The sequence below is a fragment of the Chironomus tepperi genome, unplaced genomic scaffold, assembly GCF_022539635.2.
Source record: "Chironomus tepperi strain 1889 unplaced genomic scaffold, CSIRO-AGI_Ctep_v1 contig_305, whole genome shotgun sequence".
NCBI classification, from domain to species: Eukaryota; Metazoa; Arthropoda; class Insecta; order Diptera; family Chironomidae; genus Chironomus; species Chironomus tepperi.
The window spans coordinates 126,650-148,034 of record NW_027226427.1 but is presented as its reverse complement, the minus strand read 5'-3'; the positions used below and the strand labels follow the sequence as shown (position 1 = coordinate 148,034).

The 21,385-nt window shown below is 29.5% G+C and overlaps 1 protein-coding gene across 1 annotated transcript in view; it reads left to right on the top strand.

Moving 5' to 3' along the window:
• Window positions 1-15,054: 15,054 nt before the first annotated feature.
• The window catches only part of LOC139092516 (rho GTPase-activating protein conundrum-like), a 30,498-nt gene continuing 24,167 nt past the window's right edge, over window positions 15,055-21,385 (top strand). The window contains exon 1 of the mRNA XM_070642938.1: window positions 15,055-15,877. The gene's annotated coding sequence lies outside the window, so the exon portion shown is untranslated. The remainder of the gene's footprint in view (window positions 15,878-21,385) is intronic.

Genomic DNA, 21,385 nt, shown 5'->3' with positions numbered 1-21,385 from the left:
ATGTCTTGTGGAAAGGTTGTATCTTTAAATAAGCTGATTTTTTTGAGAAGATGACTGAATTTTTCAATTAATTGTGAATATAGCTTTGACATACTTAACTGTTAAGTGGTGGCCAGCATTAAAGCCTGTTTTAAGTGCCATCTTGGGATGCTATGGTCCTCAATTGATTTGTATAACCAGCAGACAGTAAATAAATGAAATAACTCAATACAAATCATTCAATCTAAAGCTTTCAAACACAGACATGATTAAAAATTTCAATAAATACTTCACATAATTTATTTGACTGTTCATGAAGCACGGTAGTTGATATAAACATCAATATCAATATTACCCCCATAAAAATATTTTCAATATCTAACCATTTCATTTTCGCTAAAGTATTTCCAATAAAACTGTTCATTAAATTTTATAAAAAAACATCATGAAATATGATTATGATGTTAAATAATATTGATAAAACAAACATTCCGTACAATTTCATTCGTTCAATGACATTCAATTAAAAATTTTCATTTTATTTGGTTTTATTATGTTTGTGTATTTATTATACCAATCAGTTCTGATTGAAATTATTTTAATTTTTTTTTGTTTTCGCCTGCATGCGAGTAGATTTAAATGATTATGATATTGGTAGGATGGATGGAGAAATTTTGTTACTCACGTGAACAGTGCAATTAAAAAAAAAATGTTTTTAAGCTTTGTTGCTAATACTGAAATTTAAGCTCTCTACAGCTGCTACAAATTGATGTTTTGAAATTAATTTTCAATCGATTTCCCTTAAAATTAGAAAACACCAATATTCATAAAGATTTATTGAATTCGGTTATGCAGAATTGAAAAAAAAAGAGAATTATTATTGAATTTATATTGTTAATCAGTGTTTGTAGAGGATATGCATCATAAAATTTCATTATTTACCATGTAATTAATGTATTTTATCGCAACAGGAATCGCAAATTTAATTCATTAAATTTTTCACAATGCACATAATATAAACTGCAAATGTGATTTTAATCATATTGTGGATTTTAATGTGGAATTATATTTTGCTTATATTGAATGAATGAATGTGCATCCTGCTGTAAGTGAATGCATAGGAAATCTTATTAAAGTGAGTTTCAATATCATTTCACTCTTCTTGTGTGATAATGGCTCGTTTGCTTGATAATGAAGCTTTTGGAGGGGAAAGGACTTGTAGATTCTGTAATAGATCCCTAACAGGCAAAGAGACTGCTTTTAGGGGCCCTAGTGATCTTTTTGCACCATGAAATTGACCACTTTGCCTGTTAGGGGATCAAACAAGAGCTAAAGTAAGAACTAATGATAATTGATAGTAATTTTAATGAGTTTATATAGATGTAGGGCCCATTAGCGAACTATCACATCTAGAGTTTTCAATCACCTTTGTCACGTTAGGGCGTGTTCAGGGAGGCTGAGGTAAACCACCTTTCTCTTTTTTTGGGAACTATTCTTCAATATATTAGGGCTTTTCGTGAAAAAAGTCTCAAAACTTGAAAAAATATCAATCACACTCCAGCAACCCTCCCCCATAGCCCACAGTCAGTCATTCAGCCCACTAGTAAACAAATTGCATCCTTCATTCTCATATCAATGAGGCTTAACTGCATACTTTGAACAATGTCACACAAAACTATGTCATTTACTCGTCTCTTACAAGCAATGCTTTGAAAAAATTAAAAATCTCATCTTCACCCATTTTCTACACATGAATGTGCCTACTTGAACAATAATGAAAAATTTCCACAACACAAAGATTACATTCTATTCTTTTCTGTTCACTGAATTGATTTTAAATGCATGAAAAAAAGAAACTGAAATGCGATTATAATGTATGCGAACAAGCATACAGCATTTGTTTAAACTTTTTTTTTTCTTTCCATTTTTCTATAAAAATGCGGTGCTGAAGGAAAACTTTTCATTATGAAGCCTTGAATCGATGAAAAAAATTTTTTTTTTTTATAAAGTTCAAAGGATTAACGCTTAAGTGAAGCTTAGTTGCGAGTTGTGAATTTTTTATGCTGAATGAATTTTTATAATGTGAAAAAAAAGTTGATGTATTTTATTTTTGCAGCAGGTATTTTTGGCACAGTCAAAGCTATGTAGGTCGAATCTGGGGATTGACTCAATATTTACTCATATTTGCTATTTTTATTTTAAATAATTCTTTGTGTAGGAACTAAGCCTAAAACATTTTTATTTAAAATTCTATGAAAATTACAACAAAAATGAATGAATTTTTAATTTTATAAATTCGATACAAATTCACAAAATAATCACTCAAAAAACAATTTTTTTATTCAATTTCCAATTGTATGTATCTATGTGAATAGAGTAAATATTTTTGTATTTAAAATCTCATGTGTATAATGAAATTTCATATATCAAATCGACATTGCTTGAAGGTATTCTGTCAATGTTTTAACAGATAAATGTAATATGCATTAAAACATCATGTTCATAGAATGAGAGGAAAAAAAAGTCGCTTAAATGAAATTTGACATTTTTTTTCTGTCTCTTGGCAACATTGGTGGAATAGCAGACTAATATCTGATGGGCTATGAAAAATGTCAATTCTGAATTAAAATGTATGTTATCGATTTTGAATTGTAAAGAGAATAATCTTACGTCAGTAATATGATATAATAAGTGAATAATCCAATTTAGGTATTTTTGAAAGATTTTTAAAAATATTTTTGAATTTGTTTAAGATTTTTAGCTTTTTACGTCATTAACAGCTTAAAATGATGATATAGACTCCTTAGGCATCTCAAAATTAGTTTAAATATTCTTAAAGTTGAAAAATAAATTTTGGGATTATTTACAATTGGTCCAAAATCCGGCACCAAGCTGACGTGACTCTGGTAGCGTGCTGGAATGTGTTTAGTCAGTGTCATACGGGCCTGGACCGGATTTTAGATCGATTAATCGATTCAAGAATCCCAAAACAATTTAATTTTTTTACCAAAAATTCTTTAAATTTTCAACAATTTCCTTACAAAACCTTTAATCAAGCATATTCCAGTTCCCCTCAAACATATGCAACCCACTCCACCAAACAAAAATTACAAAAAAAACTTTTCAAAAAAAGTCTCAAAAGTTACAGCAAAAGCAGTCGAGACACATAATTTAAACTCATTCATGCTTACATCTACATTCATGCTTTCCGCTATAAATGATGTGAATAATAAAATTAAGTAACTAACATATGCGTACTTTATCATAAATACGGGAGGTGAAATGAAAAATGTAAGCCATAACTTCTTTTTTTTTGTTATTTGATATCCATACTGTACTTATTTGCATAATACGTAATCTCTAATCAGGGGAAAAAGAGTAAGATGTTGAGAAAGAGAGTGAGGAACAGTATAAAATGTGTGTTATGATTACGTAGAATTTTAAAATTTATTCAAAGAAAGTAGTTAACGAACATTTAAATACGGCTTGATTTTTGGTGCAGTTTGTGGTGATGAATATGGTTTTTGAGGTTTATTTTGTCTGGCGTGTTGGGGTTTTGAAATTAAATTTTGTTAATAGCGGTGAATATGGGTTCAATGTTGTTGGAATTGATTGATAATATGGTAGTAATAATGACTAATTAGGTGTAGCTTGGGTGTATTCAAGAGAGGGGGAAGGAGGCTTCTGGTTATGCACCTGGGGCTGAGATTAGGGCAGTGTCAGAAACAATTGACTGCAATTTGATCTATTTTGACAGATTTCCATGTTATTCCTCCAATTCGACGAAATCACCTCAATAAAAATTCAAATAAATTGTTATACAGTTCTCAATAATTGTTCAGCTCACTAATTAAAAAATATTCCCAGACAGTAAATCTATTCCTAGAAGAACATTCGCAAAACTCATAGGAAAAAACCAACGTGCATCACCTAATGTCACAAAAATGCGCACTTAAATCTCAAGTACCAATAAATATTTCTTCAAACGAACTTATTTTTCAATTTGATAACAAACTTAGTCGTCATTATATCAGATGGACAACATTTGGAAGTGAAAGAAGATAAATATGAATAATAAAATTTATGTTGATCATCTTTATTTCCCTTTTGGGTGCAAGATTATGTAATAAACGCATGATTATGCAGAAATAATATTTAAACCTTTCTTCCAATGATTTTATTTTCTTTTCTTTATGTCCACATTATTGAGTACACTGTTGAAAAATCGTATCAAATCACAAAAAAACGGTTACCACATAGCCAAAAAAAAAATAACATAATGTTGACATTTTCGTTCAAAAAAACTTTCAATTCGTAACCTAAATTGTAATTATTAGAAATAAATTATCAATTACCATTACAAAAAGTAATAAAAGTTAGACATACGCCCAAAAATGCCGCATATGTACACATGCATGCCAAGTGCGTTCTAATTTGTAAAACGCGTTAGTCATAGTGGTAAATGATAGACTATTGTTACTGTGTCACTCTGTCACACATAATTATTTTCATAAAAGTGCAGAGGAGTCAAAGCATCCTCCCATATTATTTTTGAAGAAAGCCACGAGAAATGTCAATCATGTTGCAAAATTCTTCAGCATTTAAATTTTGCACATCAAGTCTTTAAGGAGTTAAAATACCAAATTATTGTTTTTTATGACATTTCGCATCATATGACACTGGTTTTATGTAATTTTTTAAAAAATATTTTTATTATCACTTTTTTGATTGTATCTGTTGTTTTGGGTTATTTTAAGGAATCTTAATGAAGATGTTAAAACTGCAGTGACTTTTTTGGGAGAAATTTTTATTTGCAATAAATTCGAATGGAATTTGCGTGGTTGTGTTGATCGGAGGCTCGTAGTGTCAATATCAATATTATAAAGGATGTAGTAAATGATTTTATGGATATTGTGGATTATCATGCATTAAGAAGCAACTTGAGTTGTACAATACTGTCCCGAAAAGCACAACCCGTTCGCTAGGACTCCGTGTTTAGGGTATAGCTCAAAACATACTTAATGTCACCTTAGTGACTAATATCGATCCATTTTTGGAGTAAAAACAGTTTGGCGCCTTGTGCCACTCAGGCAATGATAAACTAATGATTGAGCCTGCTACTTGATAGGTTAGAAATTGAACTTAGCTGAGCCTAAGTACATCAAGTCCTTTGAAGAATATAGTGCTATACTATATTATGTCACTTGGAATTCTTAATTCCCTATTTTCAGAGTTGAGCGTGTTTTTAATCAGCTCTAGTTCCAATCTATTTCTCTTTACCTAATTCGATACATCGATACTCTCACTTAAATACCTTTTAACTAGATTCAGATGTAAATTGCTGAGAAATTGAATATTTTAATTCACTTTAATCACGCGAAAGATGCTTAACAATCTTCATAATACACTCACGAATCAGCTGATTTTTGGACTCATTTCAGCAAATATTTTGCAACTTCTTTTTTTGAAGCAGAAAACTCTTAATTGACCTGCATCTTGTGTCTACAAAAATTTATTCCAATTATATTTCCATTTTTGTCATCAAAATTTATGTCATGTGATTTTTTGCTCATCAAAAATTAAACAAAAAACAGCTTTTCAATACTTCATGTAATGGCATCGTGAAACAATTCAGTCATTTATCAAATTTGCGCCACTTCACATTTTTTACGTGATAACCTTTCATACTGATTTTTCCTTCAAATTGATTTCAATCGAATGACGGCGAGAAAAAGAAGACATGAAAATGTTTTGAAATTCTTAAGGTGTAATTATATTGTCGTATTTTCTTTACATTCCATCAATTAGTCATACCCAAGTTCATTTAACTAATAATCTAGCAATAGCTTATCAAACTATATCGATGCTTTGATGGCGGTAGAATTGTTGAGCAATATTTCACTCATTCTTCATTCCACTTCCTTTGTTTCAAAATGCATATCGATAAATAAATAAATATTTTGTAATTGTGTGTTTATGTTCACAAAAGAACTTTATAACACTAATAACAATAAAATAAATGAGAATTTCAATTTATTTATTTTCATTACATTTCATGTACACATTTGTGTATGCATTATTAAGAATTTTTTCAATTTATTTGGCATAATGTAACACATAATTGTGAGTCGATGTTAATAAAAATTAATGAGAATTAAAATTCGCACAGAGATTATTGAGTGCAGATTATTGAAAATGAAAATAAATTTTAGAGGGGGATTAAGATTTGAAAAATGTTGATTTTCGAAATTTAATTTTCGAAATCGAAAATCAAAATTTCAATTTCGAAAATCAAATTTTCACTTTTTAAAATCAAAATTTAAGTTTTAAAATCTAAAATTTCACTTTCGGAAATCAAACATTTAACTTTCGAATATCGAAATTTTCATATTCGAATATCGAATATTTCACTTTCGAAAATCAAAATTCTAAGTTTTAAAAAATCAAATAATTCACTTTTAAAAATCAAAATTTTAAAATTTCAATTTTAAAAATCAAAACTTTTAGTTTTGAATGTCAAAAATTTTGCTTTCGAAAATCGAAAATTTTAATTTCGAACATTAATTTCTTGCAAGAAAAGTCATTATAAGAAGTTTTCAAGACAGTAAACCCATGAGCAAAAATTATGTTGCAACCGATTTAAAATTCACATAAAGATTAAATTGAAGCTGTGATTTAAAAAAATTCAATCTTTTATCATTCAATGCCGAGCGCGCGAAAAAAACAAATTAAAGACATTAAAGAGATTACCTAATTTCAAGCAGTCTAAAAGAGAGGCAAATAGCAATTTTTCGACTGATTTCATCACACATATCATACATATGTCTGATTTTCATTTATTAATTGATCATTGTTAAACAAAGCGCGAAATTTCAAAATCTTTTTTTCGTTGTGTTTTCTTTTCAAATCGACATCATGTCGTAATTATTATTTGCCTAAGCATAATTATTACAACAAAGTTAAGCTATTAGAAAAGTGCACATGTGTAAATACATTTTTATTGAAACATGCATATGAGAAATTAAAAATGTTTAATTGACTGTTTATATAACAAAAAAATTGATTTCTTCCCTATAAAATTAATTCACAGATTGATTTAATAACTTTTTGGTAAACAAACATTTGGCATGCTGATATGTTTGTTCAATTGAAATAAATATTTATGTGTCGTAACATTTCAAAAAAAAAAAAAACTTATCAGAATAAATAATCAATTTTTTATTTCTTCTAAGTGTGGAATTATATTAACCTCAGGCGTCGAAAAATTTAATGGAGCTACGAAAAGTTTGTAATAAAATTCGCATAAAAAAAGAATTTAACTGAGAAGTAGTATTTGCTGTCAAATGAATATAATTCTGTTTTTATTAATTTTTATGTTTTCTACACAGATTTATATTTGGTATTTGATAACGATTGAATGTTTTACAGCTAGGGAACTACTGAATGACAAAGGCAGTTGATGGGTTTTTAGATATTTTAATGGATATTTAAAAGAAATCAGGTCAAATTGGTGAAAAAAGATTCAATTTGCTGCTACATTTTGGGTTGAAAATGGCATAAAAATTTTAGCGAATCAATTAAAATTCCAAATATTTCCTGACCAGTTTGAAGATTTATGTGACTATAAAATAGTCGATTATGCTGTTCATATGAAGCTGATTTATCCCGAATAGACAATAAACCTAAGAATGGGGGTATGAGATTCACACTTTTGCTACGAATTCTAAATTCTGGTTCAAAATTTTGAATGTTAGTGTCACAAACAGATCAAGCAGAAGTCATGGAATCCCTACCTAACTGGAGGATCTAACTGCTCCCATGAGTCCAACATGTGAATTTAATTAACAAAATAAACTCATTTCAAAATTAAATTAATCGGACAATTACTCAGTTAGTGCTATATCACTGTACACATTGACACATATTCCATACAATATAAATTAAATTCAATTACGAACGAGCCCTCACACTAGTAGCAAAATTAATTGAAATCGGCAGTTGCTATTGAAATTAAATTTATATACCAATTGTTGTTATTACAACATAAAATTCTTCTCTCAGTTAGCCACTTTAAGTTATATTAAATCAATTTATTTTGTTCAATTCTTTTAAACTGTTCTGCTGACATTGTCGATAAATTAGCTTTGCTTCTCAGCAATCATAAATGATCATTAAATTATAGCCAACTTTCAGTTTAACAGAAGTTGATTCCCTGATGAAAAACATACACACATGCTGATATAATGATATACTTGCACAGCATTATCAACAAACACGAAGCTCACAATTTGTCAATGCCCGAGGTGTTGAGAAATTCAATTTCTATTTCTTATTTTTTTCATGTCTTTTTTTATTCTTGAGCTTTGGAATTTGATTACACTATGCAATTCGATCTATAATCTTTTACCTTCATATATTTATTATTTTATTTTTATTTTTTTGAAGAAATCTATAATGTAAGTAGTTCATTCTTATCTTATCGAATATCGAATTAGACTCTAAGACAAATATACTTAATATTATGAAAATAATGATGATAAATGTTTATTTAGTGGAATTTTATTTCTTCTTTTACTAATCCTAGTTTTTATGAGCTTTCTCCATAAAATAAAAACTTCTAAATCGAATTTTGTAAATGCTGGTCGTACTGACAGCGTGCGGTGAAAGAAGAAGTCGTTGTGGATTGATGTGTGGTATGTGACTGGAGCGCATTTTCATTGATTTGAATTAGATTATGTTCAGTCAAATTAGATTTGGGGTTCCTGTGAATTAAATATACTCTCATAACTTGAGCTGTAGGTCAGTTTGGATTGCACATAAAAACGTCAACTATGTGTGATACAAAGATTCAATTGATATCAAGCTTTGGCCATTAAATTTACCATGAAACTGCAATTTACTGCTGCTTAGGAGTCTAATCCTAAACAAAGCCCGCATTTATAATGGAGCATAGTATTTGTCAAACGAAAGGTTGTGACAGAGTCAGCATGAGGCGTATCCAAATAGGGGATTGTAGGTCAAAAACCTTTTGTTAAAAAACCTTCAATTTTCTAGATTTTTTAAAAAAAAAAAATCAAAAAATGCAAAAAAAATTGAAAATTTCATCTATAAGACTACTGTATACGTCCTATCTTAAAGCATCATCTAACTGAATCCATGTTTTACAATTGGCTTGCCAGACAGAGCCAGCAAAGTAGCTCAGGTCTACCTCACCAACATATTCTTAATAGTTCCTACACCAAACAGCTTATATTCTAAATTCTATTGATTCCAATCTTACACAGCATGACACACCATGCACACTAAACCCATTAACTTCCCAAAAAGCCTAACATACGAGAAAATCTCATTTTATGCATTAACATAAACATACGAAAAATATGATTGAGTCGAAATAATTATTTTATAATGTCTTTTTGAAAGGTAGAAGCATTTAATAAAGATTAACAGCCGAAAAAATAATGTCCAAAAAAGACTGGAATGACAAGAAATAACTACTTATTATGAGGAAAAGACATATCATAAAAAGCAACATTCTTAACTTGTTCGTGTTTACAAGAAATTCTTTCTTTCGAAGCCGATGTTGAAAAATTCTTTCATAATCAGTTTTTTTAAAAGGATTTGTGTCGAAATATAAAGAATACAAGAACTGAAGGCTGAAGAAAAATCAAATGAAATGGAAACAGACATATAAAATTTTATTGTTGAAATGAAATTTGATTTTTTTTTCTTTTTCTTTGTCGTGTTCTTTGTTTATCATTAAAGGTGAGCCTTAAGAATACTTCTTTCCGTGAACATTTACGAAATTGGAATTCATGTGAATATTATAATGAGTCGATATCATTGAATAAATAAATAATTGAGTTCATTGTGATATGGAATTGTATTGTTGTGACAAAGGTGGATAATTACCTCATATTTTAATTTTAACTTGATAATAGTGCTCATTAATTAATTAGTTAATGATCTGATTATTGTCTGTTAAGTACGTGCTCAAGGTAGGAACTTATTCTTATGATTTTTTCGAGTTATTCAATCAATCCGACACAAAAGATTAAATCACTCTTGCCGACAGTTGATGATTTTATTTGTCAAGTATTAATCCTCAAAAGTATATTTTTGGTTAAAATTATGAATAATATATGGATGTACTTTAGTCATCATTATTTCCATATGTGTGTGATTTGTCATAAAAAGAACCTGAAGAGTCAGACAATTTTTCAGTTACTAAACAGAATTGATGTGCATTTAGAATTTGTTTGCTAATTAAATAATTAAATTAATGGAAGTTAACTTAACATTTTGTTGTCGGATTGATGTGTGTCTAGGAATTGAACTTGAGTTTTACATTAGTGCACATTGAAGTTATTTTTGAAGTCGTGAGCGTCTTAATAGATTGTGATAAGTGATTTTAAACTACTGAATTAGTAGAAAAATAGCAATTAAATGTTAAGGCATATTTTGGAGTTAATTTGGTGCTCAACATTGTGTTTTAAGGATGGAGTTGGCTTGATTTACTAGTTAAGTGTTGATAGAAGTAGGATTATGCTTGGACAGGCTACCTGTAGGACCAACTAGGTTAGTAGGTACGATGGAGTCTAGTTTCGTTTCAGTTTGACACTTTTTGTTGCCCTATAAGCTGCCTAACTCATATATACCTCTCCATTAGTTCCTAGAAACCTAATTCTAATCAAAAATGCGCTTCTGCCTCTCACAAGTGCAAAACTCCACTACAATTTCTTTAACCTTAGATATTGAATCATAAGGTATATAATTCGTCACTAAAACAAGCTTATTGAGCACAAAAGGAAAAGTAAAAAAGTAAAACCATCTCTTTGGCTCATATTAAGACACAATTTCTGAGCAATTTTATGGTTCAAGACTGCATAACAAGCACAATTTTAGAGAAAATTACTACTCAGAAAAATAATTTTTGCAAAAAAAATAAAATAATTATTATATGAAATTAATCGTTGCTTTAGAGCTACAAATCATGTGATTATAAGGAGGGTATTTAAGTATAAAATCTAATATTAGCTTGAATATACGATAATGTTGGCTCTTACGTCTGTGAAATATTTATTAATGGATAGATTCATTTTACGTCAAGAAGACTATTACTTTGCCAAGTAATGATCATCACAATAAATATTATTGAAACATTATAATCGATGCTGCAACATAGTGTTGTGCCACATTAGAATGGTAATTGTTTAAATGTATACATGCAAACTTGTTGTGCAAAATTATTGCATAAAGGTGTGATATCACACATTATAAAATTAATTTGATTATCAAAAAGTGCAGTTTATGGACTGTTCATTAATATTATTGTAATGGAACTAATTTCCTCATAACCATTTAAGTAAACAAGCACTTTAATTGCCCAAAAGTAATTCCTCATTGCCCATGTCCATGAGTCATTTAAATTTTATTTTTTAATGTCCATGAAAAATAAGAATCTTTGTCAGAATTCAATTTGAGGAAAAATATGCTTTTGTGAAGCTTCTTCTTTCAATTTAATTCAATGCTTCTACGTATTTAGCATGAATCGCTAAATATTGCCAACAATTTATTTTATTTCTATACAAAAAGGAATTTCAGCTTCTTTAATATTCACGAAATGTGTTACGATACAGGCAGGCAATCGATATATGTGCGATTATTTTATGAAATAAAGAGAGAAATAAGACATTTCTTCACATTCATCAATTGTTTCGTAGCGTAGCTCAATTTTTTTTATATTCAAGAAGTGACGAATAAGAAGAATAAAAGCTGTTTATGAACAATAATTCCTTTATTTTTGTATTATTTCTTGTCTCTGAATTGATAAATTTTATAAAATATGAGAATATTCATTTGCGTGGCTAAAATTTGAATACTGTTAACGCAAGTTTTGGGATACCAAACTTAATAAATTAAATAAACGCAAGCATATATGCACGTCAAGTATCATTCAGTATCGGTATCTAGTGATTTGTCTGCGGTCCATAATGATTTGTGGCATGACAAAGTCTTGATTAAGTTATTATATAATAGCATGGGCCAAGTAATTTTACGGCTTTTATGCTTTCGATATTTAACAATTGAAAATTTAATAGATATGAACTAGAGGCAAGGTTAGGAATCTAGTTTCCAGAGACCTGATGATGCATTTCATCTCAGTCGACTTTTTCATATAAAAACCAACTCAACTTTGAGCTCTGGACTGTTAACTAGTCAGATACCTTTCAATAGAAGAACTGAGGCATAGACTTTATTGACCTAAGCTAGCTAAGAACCTAGATTCAAGACAATGACATTAGAAGTTTATTGAAATAAAATTAATTACCCAATTAAGATACTGATAAAGAATTTCCCAAGTTAGTAATCAAGGAAATAATCAGTTCATTAAAGATAAGAGTCATCAAGGCAATGACTTTGAGTGACTCACTTGATTAGTGATGTGTTAGGAAATTTCCTTGTTACAACTCATTCCGGTCTTTCGTTTGAATCATTTTGTAAGTAGGTAAATTAGATAAAACAAGGTCTGGAGTAGGTAATATATTACAAATGCAGTATTTCAATGTCTGAGCTGTTTATTTGAGACAATGTGACCATCTAAATCAGTGGTGGACAACCTTTTATATTTCCCGGCACTTCTTGGTGATATGCGGTAATATGTCATAAGGTTCATGACATTTCCAACATTTTTTGGCGGTACACTACTTTATGGTTGCCCACCACTGATCTAAATGATCAATATTACTCTCCAAATTTTCGACATTAGTAATGCAACAATAAATAAATTAAAGCAACCAAAAATATTTTCTTACAAATAATTTGTCCACTTTTTAATTTATTACATTGACCACAATATCAATTCTCTATATTGCGCCTAAATATATACAATATTATTAATAATATTTATAAAAATAAAATAAATTTCTTTTGGTTAATACACAGTGACAGACATAATACATATAGCTTTGAGATTAAGATTGTTGAGATCGCCAATGAAGTTGTTGAATAAAGAGAGACAAAAAAAAAGTATAAAGTAATAGATATGTTTGCGTGTTTGACTTCAATATGAATATATATTGTTTATTTCTGTTAAAATCAAACTGGAATTGCGAGTTTTTTATTTTGGCAATCACACTAAGAATTCATATCTCCTACTAGGCTTTTTGAAATGTATAGACAAACTATCTTGATTTGCATACCTGTCTATACAGTATTGTATTTTACTATGTGTAATGTGTCGAGGTGTACGATTTTCATAAATTTCATTTGATTTGTATTTTTTGCATGTACGTATGCTCAATATACAGATGAAAAATAAAATAAGGTGCCCATTTATTTATTTATGTAAACAAAAAAAGTAACTGGAATGCCTTGACTTGACATCGAATCGAGAAATTAACGTTTAATAATTTTTAATGAATTCTTTTTAATAGTAAAAATAGAATTTAAAACAGATTAAAGAATGAATTTATTATTAAGAGACGCAGAGTGGTTTTGTGGTCTGGCTTTTTTGGAGCTGAAGATACTGATAAATAAATTAATATTACAAGTGGATTATATTCAATAAAATGTATGGAGATTATTGAAGGAATGCTGCTGCATCTATTGAAATTTTATAGAAAATTGATCCAAAAGAATCGCATCATCCACATAAATTAAAGTAAAGTTTGCTTCTTTGAGAATTTTAGAATTGAAGTTTCGCATCAGAAAATGATTATGAAGCAAAAGTTTCGCATCAATTGAATCTGAAGCGAAAGTTTCACTGACCAAAAGAATTTTGAACCAAATATTTTTGCATCTTTCAAAATATTGAGGCAAATTCTCTGCTTCTCAACAACTATTGAGGCAAAAGCCTGGACAAGTATCTTGCATCTATATAATTTTTAAGGAAAATGCTCTGCTACACAAAATTTTGTTACCAATTCAAATAAAATGTGATTCAAAATTTTCACATCCTAAAAATACATTTTAAAGCCATAAATTTAAACTCTTCAAATCATCATACTCATAATATTCACTTGCATTCTCAAGAGCCATCCCACAGCATCAATCTCCACACGTCTAGTAACACAGCAATTTTTTTCTATTTACGCAAAATGATATCATTGGAATGAGATAATTAGATATTTATTCTCTCATATTTATTTATGCTAATAATTCAAGATATTTTTCAAAAAAATTCTATCCTTAAAGACATTGTATCACATTGAAATGCTATAATAAATTAATTAAAAAGTCACGATATATTGGATTGCATGTTTAATATTGATAAGGCTGAAACATAAGAAGAAACGCAACAAAGAAAATTATGAAGAATCACACACGGTGTGTGCAGAGATTCTGAGAAAAAGATAATCGTTGTACTGACAAATAGCATTAAATTGATCTCGAGACTTTTTCTTCTTAAAACCGTTCTTATTATTTCAATATCGTTTCAAGTGTAAAGGATGGGGATGGGACTTGGGGAGTGTTGTTCTGGGCACTATAACAGCAAATTAGAAAATTTAGTAAGAGTTTGAAAAAGTGAATTTTTGGTAATATAAGTACAAGAATTAAGTACCAAGTGCACCCCTAGCGCCGTCCCATGTCATAAAATATTAAAATATAAAGAATGAATTTCATATGCTGTTAAGACAGAGCAAGTAAAAGCAACAACAACAGCATAAATTTCTTAATTGTATAAGATATATGTGTATATTACAATTCATAGGGAATTGAGTGAATGTATGTGCCATACACCTGCAGTTACACTATACACAACCTCATGACAAGAAATCTTCTGTTTTTATATTTTTTTCTTCTTACACTCATCGCCTCATGTTTCTTTAAGACATTTTTAGATTTCTTTTTACGCTTTTCGATGCACACAACCATAGGCCGCTTGTTGCTTCAATGTATCTCAATAGGCACATTTGTATGTATGATAAAACTTTAATCGTATTTCGAGTTTTTAAAATACAATCGAACTTTTTCAGTTTAGTTTTAGTAAAACAGTGAATAAGGCTGGTTGCTAGTGCAATATTTTTATTTTTTATTTTTTTTTCTTTAACATTTCAAAATTTAATTTTATTTTGAAAGACAAAAAAAAAATAATTTCTACTTAATAAATTTTCATTTCTTGAAAATTAAACTGTAAAAAAAATTTAATATTCTTAATACTAACTCATTAAGAACTTGTTAACTTGTAAATTTTGTCGACCTTACAATTTCATAAATCTAGAGTTAAAAAATTGAAATATTATTACATTTACGTATAGTTAATGTATAGACGATAGACGAGTGTGTGTAGCTTTTAGAGGCAAAATTTATCGCGAAAAACCAGAACGTTTTTTTCCACATTAAATTTTGCAATCGAAAAAAACATCGAACTAAGCAAAAAAAAAATAAAAATATGTAAAACAGAGGAAAAAGAGTTGTGTACTTAACTAGTGAAATAGATGAGAACTGAAAATTGTGTGACTAATTGAAAGAATCAAAAAGAAGCAACGAAAATAAAATTCATTTCGATACAGATTTTTTTTTTCGTTCAGACAGACTCTCTCGCTCTGCCCGTTGTGTTTGTAAATATATGATCATAATTATCATCTAAAATAATAGTGATGTGTAGTAACAGTGAATGGAAATACACTACAGATTATTAAGTGTTTTCTGATTGACCACAAAAAAGAGGTTTTTTTTGTCGGTAGAAAAAATAACATAAAAGAGTAAAGAACTTCTTTGAAATAAGATAATAGTAGCGAGTAGTAACAGAAGAAGAAGATAATTGTGAATGTACATATGTGTAAACTGTTCATACAATTTGAATAAAATATAAATCGAACGAGTATCATTACCGCTGTTTTTACGAGAAGCAGATATAATTCAAGTTCGGTCAACAACAACAACAACAGCAGCAGTAAGTTTCATTAACAAATATTTTTATATAAATAAATTTTGCAGGTATAAAAATAGTTGATTTCTCTCGCATTTTTCTAACTTCTTTTCTTTTCAACACTTCTTCTTTTATTTACTTTTATTTCGGTTGTATTGTGAGACATACTCATTGTTGGATAAAGCAAAATAAAATAATAATAATATTATTTTTTTTATTATATTCAAAACAGCAGTGTGAAGAAAAAAAAAATTCCTTTCCACACAAAAACATTTTTTGTGAAAGTTGCGAGTCGTTGAGTAATAAATTTTTTTTTTATATATTTGTATACTCATTCCTTCATATTAATTTTATTTTTTTTTGTTTCTGTGTCCATGAATTCACGAGCTTTCTTCGCAGCGCTCTTCAAAGTGGAGAAACAATTTGTATGAATTTTATATTTTTTTGGACATGTGAATTGGTAGCGCATTTTATGGCCAAAACTAACTGTATGCGTTGTGCGAAAATGAAAGAAATAAATTATATCAAGATTGTGATGTTATGTGCGAAAATAAAAATCAGATGTGTTGAGGTTGAATTGACTATGGTCTTGTGGAGCGATCTTGTGACTTTGACTTTCAAATGATTGTCTTGATATTTGATTTATAGGCTTCTATTTACTGCAAATTACATGATTTTTCATTTATTTGATTTTTTTTGAATCGGCAATTATGATTGTTGTCTGAAATTTCTGAGAAATGGTCAAAATTTGGCCTTAAGTGATGATATTGAGAAGATATGAATTATTTGAAAATTAAGCTACTTATAGTCACGTTTTGGGCTGTTTTAAAATCAGTAGTCAATTTTTGGATATGATGTATTATTAAATCTCAGAATCCAGTGTCATTGGCACACCACAGCTAGGTTAGAGATCAAAGCTTGATGTAGACTAGTAATTTAAATGAAAAAATCGACTAGACTATGATTTTGTATCGAAAAGCAGATTGTAATTAGCTTAACTTCATCTAAAATTCCAGTCAACTTCAAATTCTACTAGAGACTATCCTGGATAACACAAAATTCCATGCACATGACTAGAACATATCTATGAAACTGGCTTAGAGCTCGTAAAATCAACCTTTACTCAATATTACACCCTAATATACAAAGTTCTAGGTCTGAGAATGACCCATAAGTTGATGAATCACAAGTCTCAAGTTGCTGTTACTAACTCCTTAAATAATCTGCTTTGAGCTAGTTAATAGACAAACTGATCATTTGGATCACAACCTCCTTTACAAAATCACGTTGAAATATTTTTGGAACGTTTCTATTTTTGCGGAGAGAACGAAAATATCATCACAAGATCAATATACTTATGAAAATAGCTGCTTACAGAATGAACAGAATTGTGTGCCTTTTTATTTTTCTTTTTATCTCCAATAATGATTTTTTTTTTCGCGAATATGATGACTAAAACAAAAACAAAATTATAGAGAAAAAAGTATAATAGAGATAAGGCACACGGCAGTATATATTTCTAGTCATCACCACGTGAATATTAATTCCCTAGCTTTAAATGTGACGGGAGTTTTTTTTACGTTTGTTGTCACACATTTCTCTAAAATGAGGCTTCACGGTTGTTATAAATGATCGCCTATTAAAGCTCTTGCGCGCGCTAAAAACTAAAAAATTAGCTAAGAATATTCAATCGTCGATGCCAAGCCCTTAATTAACTTTTTACTCTATGTAAATTTAACCTTTATTGCTTCTTCTCTTCTCATTTCTACTCTTCAGTTGCGTTTTATTTATAACTTTGTCTTCATCTTCTTGGAGGCACCCATTTAGCCATAAAAAATGTATATTCCATGTCATATTATGTACATTCCATCGAATACTCTTTAACAAAAAATTGTTGTATATTTTGTATTAGTCAATGATTTAAATAATACAAAAAAAATATATGTATGAAGTCGACCCACTTGGAATCTTAAAGACATGAATGTTCAAAACTGTCAGTTTGTTGTCTTTTTAATTTTTATTTTTTTCTTTTATTTCGTCGGTGAAGAAGAGACAGCAAAATAAGAAACATTTTCATCAGTTATTTTCGCGTCAATTACAACAAGATTGTACCAGAATGGATGTACAAATTTTCGAGAATTGGCATGTTCAGTCGGGCTATTCTACAAGATTAAAAATGAAAGAAATTGAAGATAGTAGTACGGATGTTTACGACTTATGTGAATTTAAATTTTTTGACAGCAGTCATGATGGTTGAGTTGCGTATCCAAAGCGCATTTTGATGCATGACTGAAATGTATCAGACGAGAGTCATCAAGTAATTCAATATTGTATAAGCTTAACTTCTAGCTTGTTGATGCTTGAGAGCCACTATAAATATGCTGTGTTGGACTAATACCTCTTGATTGCGGCTTGAGAGAATTTATAGCTATCAAAAGTCTTTGTAGTTGAAAAGAAGGTTAAGTACTATAGCATAACAGTCATGAGAATATTGGATAGATTGGAATTATTGGATTTGAATTGAATTAAATTTTATGGATTTTTAAATGGTTATCCTACTTAAATGGGGCATTGTGGATATGAGATTGTCATATTTGTGTCAAAAAAAGTGGAGGATTAAGTAGCATGGAATATGCTGTTTTATGCTTTCTCTGAATTGAGATCAGAGATTGAAATTTCTGGAATTTATTGGTTCCAATTGGTTGCTGCATTTATTTCGATGTCATTCGATATGAAATTTGAGATTTTTGGACCTTCCTTCTTCATATGCCACTTCATTATCAAGCATAATCTAATCCAATTCAAAAGTATTCCAATCACCAAACGGTACCCAATTAATATTTCATGCCATAGCCAATAAAAACCATCAATATCCATAAAAGGAGAAAAAATTCCAGAAACTCTATTTCCACTCCAGAGTTAAGCAATCTACAAGCATTTTTATCATGCAATTCCAATCTCAATCTCAATCACCGCACTAAAGCCAGCAAGACATCATAATAGCAAGTAATTTTTATAACCTGATTAAATTGCAAATTTCGTTAAAAATTTCACCTCAAAATGAAAATACTTCCTACACGGCTAAGTTCCATAATTAGAACTTTTAAAGCAAATACTTTTTCACTTTACGTTCCTGATACTCATTCATTATATGCATAAATTACATAAAACAGTAATTGGAGGAAGAAAAAAGTGTAAGAAATATATATTTTACTATGTATACATAACTCTAACTGATTAAGTGCTCTAATTCGCGCTCACATGCTGTTTATAGTGTTTAAGCTGCCTATGCAGTTTGTGATTTACGCACATCACTGTTTGTTGAAAAATTTATATGAATGAAAGGTGTATGGAAGTAAAAAAACCAACAAGCATGTGCATCGAGCGCGCGTAATAGAACCGCAAAAGTATTGAATATAATATTGTATATATAAACCATGTTGTTCATCTTTGTTTATCATCTAAAAATAGAGATGCCGTTTCACGTTGTTGAAAAGCGTAATTGTGGCGTGATGCCCATTCCACGTGATGAATGAGATTAGTTGATTAACATTATCTGTCGTTTTACATCGTACAACAAAACTCTATTTTTGTATTGTATTGTTGCAGTTGATCATTAACTTGATCATTTACAGTTTTCAATCAAAATAGCTTAGTTCTGAGGTTCATTTGTACGCGAGTGTTTGATATTCTAAATTAATTTTGTTTTAGACTCTTTTTTTTTTGTGTAAGTTTCTCATTTCTTATTTTCTTTCTTGACGCCCATTTTCGATTAAAAAACGAAATTTTCTCTCTCGTTGCTGTTAATGTGAGACATTCGTTCTGAAATTCCAATTTTCGTATATATTTAAAATCAGAGTGTAGATAGCTGCGTGTTAATTTATAGACCCACAAAGGTGGAAATGTGTGAGACCTGCCCAATTGAATTGGAGTCGAGATGGCATCAATGACCAAGGGGGTTGAGTAATTTATCTCTTTTTTCACTATAAACGATAAATCTCTTTCAGTGTTTATGCTTAAAAGTGCTCTAAATTCATCAAATAATCAACTCACGTCTGTGTCTCTTTCACTCAAATGCTTTTGGTGACACTGATATACTAATATTTAGATAAAATTTTACATTATGCAAATGAATATTCGAGTTATGTTTATTTTGCTGGTACCTAATTTAGTATAATGTGCTCTTTATTAATGTTTCAAAGAATATCAACTTACATGGAATTTTCATGCAAAATTGTGCGAAAACAAATGTAAACAAAGAATAACGGCATTTCGAAAATCAAAAGTTGTTTTTCTCTATTTACATATGTTTTAAATGATCTACAATGTTTTAAAAGCTTTGATACATTAATATTGATGTTTTCGAACATACACATAATTAATAGGTAATATATTGCTAAATGAGAATAATGCATATGGAAGAGGGAATTCATACCTTCTGTGGAAGAATTGTTGTCTTCGGTCTTCCATTGCAACACTGAAATGAATATTCGAGTTATGTTTATTTTGCTGGTATGTTAATGCTCTTTTGTGAATGAGTTTTGAAAAACTGTAAGTGCTACTAATTCCAGTTTTCACTATTGCTGCATTCCGTGCATTTAATCCCTACAATACTAATGAGAATAATGTATATGGAGGGAATTCATACCTTATTGTTGGTTGACTATCGAGATATTTGGGAAGGAGTGCTTTAAGTCTACTGCTACACTAGATTTTTGATGGATGTTGGGTCTGCTGTTCACGATCATGTCTAGTGTATCGCGTCATATAATTTGATATTCTATAGACTCATAAATGTCCCGAAAAATCACAAAAAACTCAGTAATATACTTTAGAAAATTCAGTCTACTGAAACAATAATATTGGGCAATAAGCGACAGTCTCTCCAATAAAGGTACCCAGATGGACACCCTTCACAATTTCCTTAGTAAATAGTCCACACTTTTCAACTTTCTACTCACATTAAATACATCCAATAAGAAGAATTTACCTCATTTCTTTTAACATTCCCCATAGGCATTCCTCCCATTGTTCTATTATTCTACTATGAGGTGGTCAATGCCCATTTGATCATCATTAACTTTCCATACATTATTCTTCTTCTTACTCTCCATTATCTTCATTCCCTGGCAATGTAATTGATTAGGTAATAAATATGAAAAAAAGATAAATTTTCAACTCTTTATTTTTTTAGTCGAGCAAAGAATGAATGAAAAATAACATCAAGTCAAGATCGACTGAGCTTAAAAAATAACAACAAGTCCACACGTCATACGTATTAAAAGAATTCCAGAAAAAAATATGTATTTACTTGTGAAGCGATAGAAGCAAACCTGTCAGATTCAGAAGAAGTTTTTTTTACGTAATTATTATTCCAACGCAGTCAATCCGGTTCTTAAATACTGAGATGAATATATATATATACATACCGCGGGAGAATTCTTCTCCTCATGATATCCATAAAAAGCTTAATCGAAATGAACTGTTTTTGTGGATATGAACGCGTGTATGATTAACAAAAATATTTAATAC